This window comes from Drosophila busckii, unplaced genomic scaffold (genome assembly GCF_011750605.1).
Source record: "Drosophila busckii strain San Diego stock center, stock number 13000-0081.31 unplaced genomic scaffold, ASM1175060v1 hic_scaffold_44, whole genome shotgun sequence".
Taxonomy (NCBI): Eukaryota; Metazoa; Arthropoda; class Insecta; order Diptera; family Drosophilidae; genus Drosophila; species Drosophila busckii.
The window spans coordinates 51,119-67,268 of NW_022872754.1; positions in this window are offsets into that span (position 1 = coordinate 51,119).

The window sequence follows — 16,150 nt, forward strand, 5'->3', positions numbered from 1 at the left end:
TTAGCACATCTTTGCATAAGCACATATGAAAACTTATATCCTTTGGATTATGACCTCCTTGCAGCAGACGCAGACAGTGTGTGCTCAAGCCACATACAAACTTCCTGCTCTATTTCTCTCTCTCTCTCTCTCACTCGCTTATTTTCATATTTGCACTTGGTTGGGAAAATTGTTTGCTTGCTTTCTTTTTGCGGCATTGTTGCCGTGGTTGCATACCATTGCTTTTTACTCCACCAGCAGTTGTTAGTCCTAATTAATTATTGTAATTAGTTAAATGCAACTAGCAAAACAGGCAGCGCCGTGGCCGGGGCAGGGCAGTGCAGAGGCCTAGATAACAACAGCTGACTGCGGCAAAAATGAATTTCTGCCTCCATTTGCACGAAATTTGCAGATAATTTTCAGTTTGCTGCTGCTGTCTGCGTGTTTTGTTTTCCTTTTCATTTTGTTTGCCAGGCCAATTTATATTTGTTCTTCTTGTTGCTGTTCCTGTAATTGAATTGTTTAGCAGTCTTCGCAAGCAAGCATACAGCTGTCTAGTTTGCTGTATTGCTCTCTATTGTGTCTCTTAAAATAATAGACATTAACAAATATTTGAGCTTGGGCTTATTTGAATTGAATGCTGTAGTAGATTTCGAAGTAAATGCGTTAATAGTTTAGTAAGAGTTTATTTTGTTTGCTCGTCCAAATGATTTTTGATTTTAGCTTGAGAGCTGCAATTTGGCATATCCATGAATTCTAAAATTCCAACAGCTCTCAAATTAGTTGCGCTTCATTTGCAGCTTCTCAATCATTTTGTTTAGTCGCCCTTTAGGTTTCTTATTTTGTCACTTGGCCGCATCCTTTTTGGCCAGTTTTGCATAATAAAGTTCCTTCACAATTTTTTATTTAATAAAAGGTGCAGAACGTGGCTTAGAACGCGCTTTGAGCCACCGTCGAGCCACGCAATTGAAACTTTTTCAACCGCAAAATACTAAAACATATTTTTTAGGCAATAACGTAATTCAAACGATGTAAACGACAGCATGCGGAAACTTTGCACATTTTTCGAAAACTGTTAGCTGGCCAGCGTAAAAAGTTTGTGTTTTTTTCAACCCCAAAAAATGGCGTAAATTGTGGGGATGCGCCAGGAAAACAAAAACCAAAAAAGTGTGTATAAAAAAAAGAAGGAGACAAAAAGAGTAAGCAAACGCTTTGCAGAGCTTGGCGGAAAAGTGTTCAAGTGGGCAGAGTGTCAAAGTCAAAGCGTGGCATTTACTAAAATATTCATGGTTTGGTGCCTCGAGTGTCACAGTTGGTTCGCAGCTTCAGCAGCAGCAGCAGCTGCAGCTTGTTTAAGGTGAAAGGTGAGGTGAGGGTTAGGGTGATGGCCGCAGCGGCAGCGGCGCTGAATGCTTCTCAGTTATGTTTTCATTTTTGTCGGCTCGCTTGCGCTTTTTGTTTACGACACGAATGAGCAAAGTTGTTGATATTTGTTGATTGCTTTTTGGCTCTGATTGTGGGCGCACAAACTGACAGGCAGTGTCAAAGCAACTTTCAACTTCAAACATTTAAATTTCATTTCTGTTCTGGTCATGATTATGTTTTAGTTTTGAATTGCGTGGCAATTAAGTTGTCTTGTTGATCAAGTTAGGCAATTACCTCATTCAAAACTAAAACGAAAGTTCAAATTAATTTGCATGGAAATGAAAGTATCTTTCAGCAGTTGATTTGTTGAGTGGCCTTATAAACTATTTCCAGGCAACTTGCAACTAACTTAAAGGAGGGTGCAGGCATCTTGGCAAATAATTTTATGCAATAAAAACATTTAAGGCCAAGCTCGCCTAAGTAAATATTTACCCTGGATTTAGCTCCAAAAAGTATTAAGTATTTAATTCTTAAACTATTATTGATTTAATTATTTGGCAGAGACTAGTAATGCGCATTTAATTATTTAAAATGTTGTCCCTAAAGTTTTTAGTTGTTTATCAATGAACAGAACTAGTTTTAGTGAAAATAAAATTTTTAAAATTTTAATCTTTGCACATAGCAGTTAACTAGACTAATTTATGTTTCTTTGTTATGTACGTATGAAATACGTTATTGCAAGCTTATCTTACTTAATCGTAATCCAATTTATGCATTTCATGCCATCAATGACAGTCTAAGCGTTTGTAATAACCCGGAGAACAAAAGCGAGAGCAGGACTCCGTCAAAGGCAGGCAACAAGTTCACTAAAGCAATAATAATATCTTACGGCAATCTCGCGTAGTTGCTTTGCCCTACCAAAGCTCTGAGCTGAGCTGAGCTGAGGCACTTGCTCAATCAGTTTGCCAGACAAAAGTGACTGTCAAGTGCAGCTGTTGTGCTTGTTGCTGCCGATTCACGTTAATGTTCATTGTGAGATAAAGACGATGATGACATCAGTAGTATTGAATAACTTGGATTTTTCGCTTAAAAAGAGTTGAATTTTTATAAACAGCAGTAGATACAAATGCAAATTGATTGACATAATGTGCAAACGCGCACGGAAGTGCACATACGTTCAATCGATGCAAAATGGCAGCCGGAAATGAGCTTAAATTAACAAAAACAAAAGCAACAGCATACGTTTTGAGAATGGAAATAAAATTGTGCATTGTTGTTGTTGTTTCTGTTTCTGTTTCTGTTTTTGTTATTGCTGACATTCATATTTGGCCATATTTGCGCTTGCCGTTGTTATTGTTATGGCTATAATTTTATTGCATGGCGCTGGCGCGTGCATGGACGACTGGCCGCCTGGCCCGTTGATTACAATTCGCTTCCGGCAGTCATTAATTTTTATTTAGCACATTTTCGTATAAAAAACGTATGCAGACTGCAAAAAAAGAAAATAAATCTGCAGCAAGCCGCTCAGAGGTAAGAAAATTGGCACAAGGGCTGACAGACCAACATGAATAAATTATACATCTGTGTGTGTGTGAATGCGTGTGTATGTGTGTGTGTGTGTTGTAGCGGAAACGGAAAGTGTGTTAATTTCCGACAGCAAAATATTTACGCCGATGATGGACATGAACTGCAATTGATTTCAATGAACGAACAACAAGCCAAACAATCGACTCTGGACAGCCAATGGCACTGACCATGCAAAAAAATACACACATCCACACATACACAAACATAAATGGAAACAAATATTTCATATGTTGCCAATAAAAAGTGCGTGATGAAAAGGTTTTCTGTTTGAGGCAGACTCTATTACCATTAGGGTGCCCAATAAAACTATAAGTAATAAATATAAGGCGGTATATAAACAATAGCTTGCTCAACTGTAGGAATATTATAGAGGTCAAATAAATTCTCAATAGGTTAACCAGCTTACCGCAAATATCAAAAAGAACTATAGCAGACATTGCTTTGAAGATATCTTAGTTTGGTGAATAAAAAGCGTTTCATTTGATTTCGATCGGATAATAAATACCAAGATTAATAAAAAAATTTGTTCTTAATGTGTGTGGCTGTTCGGGTTTGATTTCCACTTAAGGTGAATAAAATGGTTTTGTAAAGTTTCTTTTGTTTTTCATATTGAATGCATAACTTTTTCGGCTGTTTTCCAATTATTATAGCAAATTTTGCGTCTGTTTAAAACTGCCAAATATATCAAATTTATGTAAATTTTTATTCATTTTTCTTTTAAAGAATATTGCATCTTTTTAAAATTAATCTAAGAAAATTATTGTAATCAGTTTTTTATTTAGCGTCGATTGTCGATTATCGTTATTAAATAAATATTAATTAAATAAATTTATACAGCGCTTTTGATTGTCGATTGCGCCTGTGTTGATAGCAAAGCAGTTTCTTCCCTTTTTTAATAATTCTTAAATTTTTACGCAGGCGCTGCCACAGCAGCTGCATCAAGCATTTCGTATGTTGCATGTTAAGCAAAAGAGCCAAAAATATAAATAAAATGGCCGCAACAGAGTCCACTGCATGTGTCTGTCGTGTTGAAGGGCGGCAAAAGGCAAAATCATGCATATGGGCTGTAGTATAAAAAGAAATGCGTACTCATTAAAAATGCAAGAAAAATATGAATGCAAATCGAGCTGACCAAGCGGACAGGTGTAGAGTAGATGAAAGGCCTTGTTGCTCCATTTGGGCTTTGTCATTGTCGTTGGCTTTGTCGTACAATTTAAATTCAATAAAGATCGTTTGCATGACTTTTATTACAATATTACATAAGCTGGACTAAATAAATATGTTAAGGTAACGGCAAAGTAAATTTATTTATTATATGTTTGTTGCTTCCATTAGTTGCTTCCTCTATGCGGGCGTTTTATGAGTTTACGCCGACACACATAAGCGCACAAACGTACGCATACGCTCTGTAGGCCGCTGTTTCCGTTTCCGTCTGGTAAATGTTTCACTTTGTTTTTGTGCCTGTCACGCCGTAAACGCGCTTTGCGCTTGCCTTCGAGTTAATGCTCTAACTGCTGCTCCATTTGTCAGCTCAGTTGACTGACCAACTTCATGTGAGTGCCAGAGTGTGTGTGTGTGTGTGTGTGGGCCATGTGTTGGCTTTCGAGACAAAATGGCTTAAGTAGTCAGTTTTTGTGCTTATGGCTGGACTTTGGTTTAATTAATTACAAGATTAATGCGACTGCATGTGCGTCTGGCAACTGCTGCCGTCCAATGTTGAGACATTGGCCAAAGTGGCGTGTGCTATAACGTGCGCTACATATACACACGTAAGTAATTACATTGTCACCTCACAACGAGGACGGCAACGATATGCATAGTTCAGTTTTGTCGGTTGAAACAGACAAACTGTATTGCTGCGTTTGAGAATAACTTTTGCTTATAATATTATTTAGATTTGAACAGCTTTCGAGTAGCTTTGGCTTATCCTGGTTTGTCAACATTTTAATTAATGCTTCAACGCTCAATTTCCTGGCATAACCTTGCGGTTTTGTTATGTGGCGTGTTAACAACAGCTCTATCCACGCCACACACACACACACACACACATAAATACATACATATGTCGCCTACAACTGGCAACTGCCAACACTCATTAGCCCAGTGCGACAGTTTTTCGGTGATTGATGTGTTTGTTATTCAAATATGCGAAGCTTACGCTGACACGTTGGAGAAAGCTTTAAAATTGCGACGAACATGGAAAGTTTTGACATTTTATCAGCTCTGTGGGCAAAGCGTTCGCTTTCTAGGCTACTTTACATTCAAATGGCGTGGCAATTTTTTTCGCTTGCACTCTCGTTTTTTTTTTAACCGCCTTTCAACTTTCGATATGTAATCCTTTGATTGATGCGCTCAGCATCAAAGCACACACACACACACACACGCGCACGCATACAAAACACCTCTGTACACGCATACGCCTTTAAGCTATGTTTGGCATGCTGGGCCGCCTGCTCTCTCTCGCTCTACAGTAGCAGCCAAAATCAACGCCTATGCAAATTTACAGGCTTTTGAGGTCGTGTCAATAGGCTCCGAGTTCAGGGTGTTAGACATATGATGACAAAGACGATTTTAGCATTTTTGCTTTTTGATTAGCCCAGACAGCTGCTCTGCGCTCTCTTAGGCCAAACACTTCGTATGGCCAAGAGTGAGATATCAGCTTACGATTGGACTTGTTGTGTGGTAACCGTAGCTGCCCGAAGCCCAACAACAAACTTTGTGTGTGTGTGGGCCACAAAGCAAAACCATTTGATTAGGCAACAGGCAAGGCAAGGCAATTCATGCCACAAGACAAGGACACAATGCTTGCCACATTTAAGCCAGCATTAGTTCTTTCAGTCTGCTGTAGTTGTTCTTATGGCCAGAAACAAAGCTGTCAATTTGGCAGCTACTCGCACACAGTCAATTTGCAAGCTGAAGACTCGAAATCAGCTGCAGTTGCTGCAACAAAGCTAAATTAATTGGAAATTCAAGCAAGTAAAAGTAACTGAATATAATAGTTACTAGCTAAAGCCTCATGTGCATTAAAATTCTTTCATTAAGTCAGGTTACGTTTAGTTTAAATTTAACAAAATTTAGTGCATGCCACTGACCAACAAAACCACATTTTGAAATACCTGCGCACACATACACACACACACACACACACACACAAAAGCCACCGATATGGCGAATAAAAAGAAATGCCAAAAGCCACGACGCTTGAAATGAAATCAATTAGCTAATTATGGCGCCAAGTGCAGCCGCAAATGCTACGCTTAAAAATAAAAATGGCCAAAAGCAGAAATCAATGAGGCATCAAAAGGTCAAAGGCACACAGCACACAATAACTAATTGATTGGCCTTGGCCAGCGCGCACTTGACAAAGGCAAAGGCTAGCAGACCAATTTGTTAGCCCATAATTGAGAGCGTTAATGTGAAGGCAATTGCTGCTGCATAAGCCATGGCCATGCCTGTGGTGCGCCTGAAACGATTTAATAATGCAAATTTAGCTAAAAGCTCTCTCTCTCAACACTGACCAGAGACCAATGAGCCAAAGCCCAAGCCCAAGCCGAGCTCCGAGCTCCGAGCTGGGCCGAGTCGGCAATTGGCAAGCGCCTTTGTTGCCCACGGGGCGAAATAGCGGAGCCCGCAACGCATAATTGAAAACATGCATTGTGGGTGGTGGAAGTGTGTCTAAAGTGGGGGGTGGTGGTGTGGGCGCTGTTTGCTGCGCAGGTGAGCGTGCTTTAAATTCAAACTTTGCACTCTGGCAATAATATTATTGAAGGATTAAAGTTTCAACTTTTAAGTGCAAAAACACTTCAATTGAATTGAATTGTGTGTGTTGTGAGTGTTGCCTGGGCACAGGGCAAAGTCGAGTTGTAAACCGCACTTTAAGTCAAGTGTAGCAACAATAAAAGCAAGAGCAACTCATTTTTTTTGTTGCGATTATATTGTAGTGTATGAAACACAGAGCTAACAAAGTTTCAACCAGTTGCATTTGCTTCATAGATTTAGCTTTTAAAGCAATTAAGTAAGCCTGCTTCAAATTGCAGTCAAATGCTTAGTTTAGAACTGAAATCAGAGTGTGTCAACTATGCAGCAATTTCAATTGTTAAGTGGCCTTAAAAATACTTGCACACTTAGTCAGCCAGCCAAGCAGCCAGTCGACTTGTCCATGTCCTTGGCCATTAGTTGTCAACGTGCCTTTTTAACAGTGGGCGTTCATTGCTCTGCATTTTTCTTTTAACACGCTTACAACGACTTACAGTCGAATCTTATTTTGCTCGTCTTTGCTTTATGCGCGACTTTCTCTTGCCTCAAGCGTTCGCTGCTGCTGCTGCATTTAAGTGATAATCCTGACTTATGCTGCGCATAATTTGCTTAACTCCACGTTGCTCATACGCCTCCTTGGCCAGACAGCAAAGTTTAGCTTAACTTAAAGTTCGTCATGTTGTCTTTAAGTTTTTGTGTGGCAAAGTTTTCTTCGTTCCTTTTTATTTTTCCAAACTATTGCTCTTGCTCCGGCAATTGCAGCGTCTGTATTAAACTATTTGCATGTAATACGATATAGACACGCATTGGCTTTCCTTTTCTCTTAACATTCAAGCGCAAAATGTCAACCGTAGAAATTCCTCAAATACTTTCCACATGCCAAGGCAGTCAGCTGGCCTCGTTTCGTGGTCGCTTTACAACTTTTACTTTCCTTGCCGCTTATGCAATTGACTGAAGCTTTGGCGCAGGTTCTATTTTCTCTTTTTTTTTTTTTTTTGTGAATTGATTTGCGAACATTTTGACTGCAGAGCTCAGCCCAACCCCCAAGGCTGCCTGAAGGAGCCGCTGCTACACATTTATAATGAATAATTTCCGCTTGAGTTGAAGCGAATGGCAAAAGTGGTTTGTCGGTTCAACGTTTGCCTAATGGCCATTATTATTATTAGGATTATTATGATTACGATTACGATGACGACAGGCATTATGAAGAGCCCAGGCATTATATATAATATTAGCTGCTCAGGTTCAGCTGAATAGTTTTGTTTTTTTTTGCATAGTTTCATTGTAGAGCAACCTTGTGCTCAACGTTCAATGATTTATAGCGATTTTAATTATCGTTTAGTAGACAAAACAAAAACGGGTTTGTCAGTTGGTTAATTAATTAGCTAATGGTTAATATAAAAATGTAATGTTGCCTGCAAATAGTGCAAGGTCAGTTGTTCGAACGAAACTTAATTAATAAATTTAATTACACTACAACAATAATATGGAACATGCAGTGGCTACAGCATATTAATTAATTATCCAATCTGATTTTAGCACTGGCACTAAGCCATTAAATTTAAATAGCCCAAATAAAAATGCATATACATTTACTTAACCGCTCAAATGACATTCAAGCAAATTGAAAACATTCGCTGGCATTAATTGAAAATGCCACACACATCCACATGTGAACAACAAAAAAGGCACTATAATTGGCAAAAATTCAAATTCGAAAATACTCATTGGTTTTGTTTAAAAGCACCTACCAAACAATAAGGCCATTAATTGGTAAATAAAAACAATGCTCGCTAAAAAAGAATCCAACTGCCTGTCGAATTTAAGTGCGTATTACACAATGGCAAAAAACAGTTTTAAGTTGTTAGTTGGATATGGAAATACGCTTACGAAAACATTAAATTTATTTTGCTAAGCACTTCATTTTAGTTCAAGTTGATTTAATTTTGAATAATTTGTTCTGTTCGCGCATTGATGGAACTTCATCTGAATTTGCTTTTAATTTAGTTCTATCGAATAGTTGAAAACTAAACATTTTAATTATTGAATTTGTATTTCTAAATTGTATTTAAATTATGTGAATATATATTTGATGTATTTGAGATATTCCAAGAAGTACTCATAATTCGGATCTTCGATAGTTCCGCTTAGTGTATGCCGCATCGTATAGCCCATGGCAGCGCTCAAAAGCTTTTATATACGCGCTATAAAAATTTGCAAAAAAAGCCACAAAAGTAAATAACAAAATTATACAGAGAAACGCACAAAAACCAGCTCAATAACAACAGGCAATCGAATGAGCACACAACAAAAACAACAACAATAACAACAAAAACTACTAGCAAAAAAACTTCAGCAATAATAACTGCATTTGACCATTGAATGTTATTGCATTAGTTTTGTCGCAAAAGGAAGCAAATGAAAAACGAAAATAAAAAGGAAATCGCTTGCAAACTGCAAACTTTTTCAACAAATGATGGCTCTCTGCTCATGGCAATTGCATTATCATTGTTGCAATGTCTCTATGCATATGTACATAGTAACATTTTGTTTGCTGGCTTGCACCTTGAACTAGAACTTCAGAATAGATTTTAAGCCAATTTAACAGTGGAGAAGTCCTCAACAAATGCAAGTATGATCATAAAAAACAAAGCGTAAGGCTCATCTAAATAAACTTAACCACTAGTGAGGCTTGCATTTAATGCTATAAGTGATGATCCATAAATGATTATTTCCCTATATTTTGATTTTTCTTTATTTCCATTCGAAGTTTAAAAAGTTTAAGCTAGTTGAAACTCAAACGGGGCATAGTATGAACGCACCACCATTTTGTGCAATTAAATTATTAACTCTGTTTATTGCGAAAGCAAAATGTATTTCGTCAGATTTGGCAAGACAGTTGTCCGCAGCCGGCAAAAGTTTCAAGGATGACAGGTGTGATTGTGTAAATTAAAACTAAACGGAAAGTCTTCAATTATTAATGTTGGCAATAATATTGCATGCAAATATTATAAAAAACAAATAGTTGAGTTAATAGAGCCACCATAATAAACAAACATGTAAATAAATATATAAAAAAGTAGCAAATACTTTGAATTGTCCCAAAATGCATTGCATTGATTTGCAGCATCTTCAAAACTGCATCATTTGCATTATTTTTGCTTTTATTTAGCATTTTATTTTCGGCAGTGAAATAAATAAAATGCAAATGCACACGAAGCGCTCAACGAACTGAGCAAATAACGTTTGTTGGTCAGAAATTTGACACTAATCCGTGAATGTTTTTTGCGCATGTTTGCTCGAAGGAGAATTTTACTCTCACTAAGTTTAAGAATTCACCACTAAAAGCAACAAGTGTTTGCCAGCTGTGGTGAAAGTGTGTATGGGGAAAATTTGATAGGGGAAATTATCCGGCACTGCTTCACCAATTGCAAGTGTTTGCCAGCTGTGGTGAAAGTGTGTATGGGGAAAATTTGATCCGACACTGCTTTACCAATAGCAAGCAGTGGTTGAGCGTACTATGGTGAGTTTGGTTTTTAAATTTATACCACGACGCAATGAGCATATTAAGTACATGTTAAATAAACAAATAAATTATATTTATTGAAAGAAAAATATTGTGATGATTTGTTCACAAATTATGTTCAATTTAGACCCCAATTAATAAGCTTGTAAATAACCCAGCATACTTTTAAGCTATTTGCACATATTTGTATGCTGGCCTTAACTATTTTTCTATTTAAATTGATTCCATGACGCCATGAAAACAATTCCCTAAACGGCACGTGACAAATCTATTGCAAGCGGTTACGGCGCAGCCACGTGAAATGGAAACACCAAACAAGAAGTCAGCAAATAACAAGATGCTGAAGAAAAGTTGGAGTGCAACCCAGAAGTCGAAGGAAACGAAGCACTTTAAGCTGTCTTGAGAACAAATTTCAAAGTTGTGTGTGAATGTTTCTCGCATATAATTGCATAAGCAGCGCATAGAATAAAAATATAAACTTTCTGCTACCAGCGACTAATGTCATAATAATAACTTCAATTGCGCGGGAAGTTTTTGCTTCGAAGTAATAATTTTCTGAACAATTTTCTTCACAACAATTAATACTTACATCATATTTACTGTGACAGCAAACATATTGTTTGCATATATCCAGTAGTTTGTCGTAACGACAAAATTACATATATGCATGCACAATTTATTGCGGCAACAATTTCTGAACTAATTTAACCATTGAACTACACTTGAAGCACATCGCCTGATACTCTGAATATATGCAAAATAGGTTAACAAAAGCGTAACGATAAACACAAGGCAGGCTGAAACAAAGGCTGCAACTTTTATGATGACTAAATGGCCATAAATGTTTTAACACAACCAGCACAATGTTAATTTACGCTTAAGCTCAACACTTTACGCTTTGCAGAAGGGCGAAAATGCAGTATAAAGCATAAAATGCGAGCTAAAACATTGAATGTCAACCAATTAGTTGCTATGCATAAAATTCATGCATGTGTGAGTAAGTGAATAATGTGAGTGTTGTCAATGAGTCGTTAACAAGTAGATTATCCGTAGGCCAACTGTGGGGCAATGCGGTTACAAATATGTTATTGAACTGCAGTTGAAATTAAAATTGAAAACTTAAAATATGCACTTGGAATTTTGGTACACAATAATTGGGATATAACGCCGATAATATATGTATATAAAGAAATATATATATATATATATTTGGCTAAGCTTTTAGAGCTTATTATATTTGTGTAGCTTATAATAAATCCTAAATTACAAAATGTTTTTATAGCCAGAGCAGCGAACCCCTTCAGCCCTATTTATTTTTTTTCTTCTGTGTATTATTATTAATTGTCATTCATTGTTTTAGCTCAACAATATATAAACTAAGTACTAGCTCCATTTCTTGTCTAACTTTTGTTTGTCATTTTAAAAGACTTCAAGTTAGAAGTGCGCTTTTAATTTAGAGCCTACAATAAGCTACAGTGTGTCAATTAAAAGTGTAGACATTTGCATTAAGAGCTTATGAATCAAGACACAGGAAAAACAAACTTCTCTTCAAATATGAAGACTGCTTGACAGTCCAAAAGTTAAAAGCCTGCTTGGCCTGCCAGGCCAGGTTAAATGCATGCTGTGTGTGTCTCAGCAGGAAGCACTTCATAAATTCAAAACAACAAACAATTGTTGTCTGCATATCCATTGTCTAGCACCAGATCCAGATGTCAATGTACTAGCATAGTAACAACTAGGAAAGTAACAAACACATACATACATACTACGTAATTATGGCAGCGATTTGTATATTTGTGCTGGTTATACAGTGTCAAAATTAAATTTGTTTCACAGCCAAATGGGCAGCGATATTAGTGCTGACAACACACACATACGTAGACTCGCACAAGCGCAACGAGAAATATGAAGGCATGTTGCAACGGCTCTCTTAATACCATTTGCTGATGAGTCTGTGACCTGGCCACTGACATGTTTGTAATTAGGCGGATCAGCGTGTTTGGTCAATGCTGCATGACCAAGTTGACTTTTGCCTCTAATGCACTGCCAAAATATTTTGTCTTTTTGTCGGTCCAGCCTGTGTGAGAGAGTGAGTGAAAATTTGCAGTTGATTGATGCCAACGCTTGGCCACGTTAACGCGCAAATTGGTTTAAATTCTACACAGTCAACAGTTGCTTTTGGCTTTTGGATAATTAAGCATAAAATTGTTATGAGTTATAGATCAAATTGTTTTGCACTTTGCACACATATTTGCATATTTACTAGTTCACTAGGTTTTGAACAAATTAAATGAAGCTTACCTGTCTATTTGTAGTTAAGACTCTTTGGCTTTGACATGCGAGTCGCATTCAGTACTTCACTTGTGTGTGTATGGTAAAATGTCAGCTTATGTGCCAAAGTCAGCGGAAGTCGCAGCAAAATAAATTAAAAAGCGCAGCAGCAGCAGCTCTAGAGACACACAGGAAGGGGAGCAAAAGTCTACAGTACGAAAGCATATTACTTTTGAAAATGTATAAAAAATGTTTGCAATGCTGTCAACGCGTAAGTTTTGCCTTGTTAAGCTGGCAAAATGTGCAAAAGGAACGAGTTTATTATTAATGCAGTGCGTCGGCAATCAAGAGCTCAAAAAAACTGTAACTGTCGTTAGCCTTAAGTGCATTATGTCTGTTAGAAATTACCAGAGCAACAGTCAACAGTTAACAGCCAGTCAGTCAGGCCATAAGCTTGTTTATCTATTTTAATGGGAAATTTAATATCTGCCGTGCCGCCTTGACTAACTGCGCAAATTTACTTATCAACGCCTTAGCCTCAGAATTGAATTCAATCAAACGGCAATGGCGAACTCTCAATACTACTCCTCTCCTCTTAATATGACAGTCAATGAGCCGCAATCATACGGAAGGCAGTGCACTCGCTGTTAAAGTCAAGTTTTAAATGCATTTGTCATTTGCTATGCGCTTCGCTCTGTTGTCGTTCATATTTTTGCAATTTTTTACCCACCGTCACTTGGCGCTGGCAACTTGCATCATTCTTTTTTATTTGGCATAAGCACATGGCTGAATGAGTGAAATCTATGGATAGGTAGATGGCTATATGGATAGTTGCTAGTCGGTCTATCTGTCTGTCTGTCTCTCTGGTCCGTTGCTGACTAGCTGACTTTCTGGTTATGCTGGCTGGCTGGTTGGCTGGTTGGCTGTTTGTGTCTGCCTGCATTGTTGGCGTCCTGTTAAAGCCGATTTGTGTGCGGGCTCCTGGCTCACAGACCCGTCTCTGCTCTCAGTGCGTGCGCCAGTTGGACGCCAACATTGGCGGCTTACATTATTTATTTAGTTTTTATTTGCAGTCGTCATGGTAGTGTCTTTTTGAAAGCAGATCACACTGTTCTTATATATAAATTGTATAAATGTTGGGCTTACAATTGCAAAAACTGTTGGGGCTTAGATTTGAAATGAAAAATAACACCTTTTCTTTTTAAATCGGTGAGTATTGCTAACGACACAGAAATAAACAGAGTAGTTTACCACACATTTTCTTTAGTTGCTTTAACTTATTTTTACTAAAAACATAAATAAAATGAATGTCAATAATAATCATATCTAATAGCTTACAATTCCAAGAATACTTTTAGCTGTGATACTACAGACTAAAAGGGACAGCCCTTAGATTTATTTTTTCAGCAATTACTTGACTTACCTGAAGGGAATTTTAAGGAATTTTGCTTATTATAGTTTCAGTCCCATCTTTTTAATCTAAATAGTTAAATTTTACTTATAGTACCACTCACCCATTTGGTTGTATTCAGATTTCATAAAAGAATATATGCCACTGCCAGCGACTTTTAATAATACGCACTCAAGCAAGCCACAGAGAAAAGCGCTTTAGCTGCCTGGCCTGGGGTGGACCACCAGCCGTGCATTTCCCATTTTCCATTCATAATTCTTTTCTCGTTTTAATAGAATGTGAATGCGCCCTTTTTTCTGTTTTTTGTTTGTTGGTCGGGCAGGATATTACACCTCGGATTTTGTCGCTGTCTCTCACTTTCACATGCTGTGACACATTTCTATATCAACTGCCCCAGTGTGCTATAGTCGCATACAGTGAAAAAACTTGGGTGAAAACTCAGCTGCCAGGCAGTCAGCGAGTCAGGCCGCCAGACATTTGTGCGTTGCGTTCGCTGTTTTTATACACTTTGACATTTTTTGTAAAAAATGGAAAAAGGGTATTATGAAGTTCTCAAATGTATGTAACAGGGAGAAGAAGGCGTCGCAGACCCCTTAAAGTATATATATTCTTGATCAGCTCGACGAGCTGAGTCGATTATAGCCATGTCCGTCTGTCCGTCGGTTTTGAGTGCGTGTTCCTCAGCAACTATAAGAGCTAGAGCAAACCAAATTTGGTATGTAGGTGCTCCGATATCCAGGACACTACGCTTTATTTTATTATTTTTCCTCCCCCCTCCACCGCAAATCGAAAAAAAAAACTATTTACAAGGCAGTACAAAATCTTTAAAAATCTGAAATGCCTGAGTCTTGTTTCGACCGATTGTTGAAAGTTCAATCGATCGGAGAAATAACTTAGGAATTAATCACATTTCAATTTTCAATATAGACAGCGGGGTGCACGTGCTTACGCGCCATACAATCGACGCTGCCGACGCAGCTAAAATGAGCTGTGACGCGTTAGCTGTTTTGTGTATATGTTTGTGTGATGCCCTAGTCAAAGTATATTTAAAAGTTGGTGGCGCCCAACTTTAATTTGTACACTTGTTTAATCTTATAAACAATGTCAGCATGAGCTCCAAATGTTGCATGTACTTAAGCATTGCAGCCCAAAGCGGTTGATGGCTTTAATATGTTAAAACACACACATACGCGTCAACAACATTTACTTTTTAGTATAAACAGTATAAAACAGTATATTTTGGTATTATTTATGCAAGCCAGCAACTTTTAATAAAAACTGCAAATTAACATAAATCTTAAGAAATTCTCAAATTACAAACAAAAATGTTGCTGGCAAGGCCTTTGCATCCGCTTTCATTAATAAGCAGCCAACATAAAGGATGCCATTATGTCAGCTACTTTCATAGTAGCAAAAAAAGAAACTACCTTAAGCTATGCAAACTGAGCCTGGTAACTGATATTGCATGCTAAATTTTTAATAAACTTGTGCTGTTATTGTTGCGCTGTCTATTATGTCTAAGCCTTTATGTTATGCCAAAGCAAGTTTGTTGGCCTAAAGCAAGTGACATTAAAATTTATTGGCTACTTGGCCACGCAAGGCTTTTGGTCGCCAAGCCATTGCAGCTATTAATAAATTTGTAAGTTAGACTCAAATTTCAATACCAGCTATTAATACATTTTTTAAATAGACACATATTTACCTCTTCTACAGCTCACAATCATTCATCAACATTTTTTTCTTTCATTACAGATCCTTGGCAATTACGGCGCGTATACGTAATTAATACCATGCTCTACCTTTTGTTAGCCTGCGGCCATATTTCTCAATTGGCTCATTTTCTCATGTAGCCCAGCATGCAAATGTGAGTTAAACACGTGCTTGGAATTGCGTCCAACAGAGGGCGCTGATAAAAGTACAAAGAATATTGCCGACGGCGCGTATGTGTAATTTTTTCCTCGCTTTAGCATAAACAAATTGGGAATGTCTGAGCATATTCAAACATGTAGGATTTTAAGTTCGTTTTTTGTTTCGTTGCTCTTGTTGTTGTTGTTTTGCTTTAGTTATGCGCTACGTGGGGATAATCGTAAATGAGCTGAGCAGTTCCTGTTAACATAATGAGGCCAATTAGGCCTGAGGCAAAAACTAAATGCTCTGTGTTATGCTGTCTGTGTAATAGACCATTTAACTATGACTATCAGTGCCCCCCAAAACAAGCTTTAGCGAGAGTTAACCAACTGATATTTCTTTAGGCA